The sequence below is a fragment of the Austrofundulus limnaeus genome, unplaced genomic scaffold (genome assembly GCF_001266775.1).
Source record: "Austrofundulus limnaeus strain Quisiro unplaced genomic scaffold, Austrofundulus_limnaeus-1.0 Scaffold207, whole genome shotgun sequence".
NCBI classification, from domain to species: domain Eukaryota; kingdom Metazoa; phylum Chordata; class Actinopteri; order Cyprinodontiformes; family Rivulidae; genus Austrofundulus; species Austrofundulus limnaeus.
In genome coordinates this window covers 514,546-517,089 of record NW_013952609.1, presented here as the reverse complement: position 1 = coordinate 517,089, position 2,544 = coordinate 514,546, and the positions used below count along the sequence as shown (strand labels likewise).

Sequence of the window (2,544 nt, the reverse complement as noted above, 5' to 3'; positions counted from 1 at the left end):
CATATTTACTGACCTTTTTACAGATAATGACATGCAGTGTTTCCCCTAGGAAAATGGTCTTGGCGGGGGCTACTTGTTTTATAAAAACATATATTTTTGTGACTCGCCTGCAATTATGGTAATACATTTACACATACATGAATATTTAATTGCCCAACTACATCCTGGTTAAGGACTCCTCAATAAAACATGATTTATTTGATGTTAATCTGAAACAGTTTAGTGTTGTTTGTAAATATATTTGACAGTTTTGTAGGAATGAACACGTTTGTAATGTTTGTTCAAAATAAACCTGCTTCTTATGACTTCTGTAACATGTTTTAAATAAAATATTATCAGTAAAAACCTCAAATCATGTCCTTTCTAATAATCATTAGAACTCTAGAAGAACTTTAACTCAGCAGGGTTTCTCACAGGATTTTTTTAACCGTGGTGGTGACCTCTCATGTGGGGGTTTGACAAAATCCAGTTGTCCTCAAAACATTTTGGTTGTCCAAAACATATCTCAATAAAAATATAATTTAAAAAGTAGGCTATATTTTTCTGTAGACAAAGTGTAATATATGCAAATGTTCTCAGTCAGCAGGTTGACAGTTTTAGGAGCTGCTTGAGGAGAACTTCCTCGTTCTCCTCCTCATCCTCTTCTTTGAAATAGAGATAAAAAACCAACATCCATCAGCTTTCTGCTTACAGGTCAAACATTTTTATTTAAATAGGAGTAAAATGTGTACTTATTAAAGGTTACAGTTTAGTGTTCTTAGGACTGAAGACTTTCTGAGGAAAGAAGTTTTTAAACATCTTTTCTATAATTTTAGTGTTTTAACTGAGGAGCTTTGATATATTTATTTAAAACAAATTATAGCAGAGGAAGTTCTCTGTACAGAAAAAAAAATTTTTTTTACTGTTTTTTTAATCAAACCGACAAGTTTCTCCAGTAAAATGATTGTGTAATTTAAAGGCATTGAAAAACCTGGTTAAATTTAGAAGGTATTATGATTAACTACAAACATCTGAAGCTGACTCAGAGAACTCTGTGATTTTAGAAAAAATAAAAGTCAAATGTAGACACGTCTTTAAAAGACCCTCCTCCTCCTCCTCCAGCTGCTGTAAGTCGCTGCACCTCGCTTTAAAAACAGTCAGCTGATCCGTCGCGGTTTTGTTGCGCTCGTGACGTGAACACACAGGGGGAAATGCTGTGAAGTGCTTTTAGAAATAAATATAAAATGCGACGTAATCCTCGGTGGAAAATAGTCCAGGAGACGTGTGCGTTCCCAGGAGGTTTTCACCTGCAGTTGCGTGAAGCTGACCCCCCACCCACAGAGAAAGAAAAAAAGGCAGTAATTATTGATAAGGTAGTAACCATGCTGTGGCTTCACCTCTCACATTTTCTTTTAAAGAAAGAAAAAGTAGCTTGCAAAGCTGTTGCATTGGTGCTGCGTTATTAGAAGCAGAGTTTTCATCGCGTGCACACACACACATCTTCCTGTCTTTGTGAGGACCACACACAGCGCTCAGCCTCGCTCTGCACCGTCTTTTCCCCCCAAGTTTGGCGAGAGGTGGATATGGAGGGACGCAAAAAAAAGCTCTCGACTTGATCTGGCCTTATTTAAATAAAAATGACTACATCCCGTTAAATTCTTAGAGGGGCGGGCCGTCTCGTTGGCGGGGGGCGCCCCGTGCCCCGCCTGTATAATGGTAGGGGAAACACTGGACTTAAGAAGTCTTTTGGAGGAGACATGAAATGTTTCATTAAAGAAAAACTCGTCCAGAGGACCTACTTATTTTGTCCCTTTTGATTATTTTTACCTGGATTCCTGAGATGCATCCGGACACATTCTGCACGTGTTACAACAACATGGCTTTGTAGTAAAAGAGTGCCGGTGTGATCTGTGCACTCCCATCTATCCGCCCTACCTTGTGGCAATGCGCATGCGCAGACCGATGTTACGTCATATGTTGCTTACTCAGCAGATTTCTTATCAATATGCTCTACCTGTAGAAGTTTATTTTTGTTACGTTTAGTTTTATTTAATAAAGCTGCTGTTACTCAAACATACTAACATAAATGGCTCTTTTGTTGTTTGCAATAAGTTACCATACGTAAACAAGAAATTAGTCCCATTGTTTAGCGTCACATAAGTTTATGGTCGATGGCTTGTGGACATATTTGTCAATTTAATTTGATGTCTGTAATATCGTTATTATACTGTAAACAACAAAAAATGACTCTTTGTTTAGCATCAACCACGTGTTAGCTTTTCATTTTAAATGGTTTGGATATTCTGAGGAAGGAAGTGATATTCTTGTGATTTTAGAAAGGTTTTTGTTGTGTATATAAATTGTTCCAATGCTATGCTAAGCATAACTCCTAAGCTTACACTTCAGTAACACCGTCACTCAAAGGATTTTATCTGATGATGATATTTTTGTAAACATGACGATAGCAGTTTTCTATGGGTAGCACCGACAGTAGCTGTCTAGAACAGAGGAGCCCAAAGTGGGGCCCGCGGGCCAAATTTGGCCCACCAAGCCATTTGATTTGGC

General features: G+C 37.9%; 1 long non-coding RNA gene across 1 annotated transcript in view; it reads left to right on the top strand.

Annotated features, from left to right (window-relative positions):
• Positions 1–2,544, top strand: part of LOC106524953 (uncharacterized) — a 50,478-nt gene that overhangs the window by 13,430 nt on the left and 34,504 nt on the right. The window lies entirely within an intron of this gene.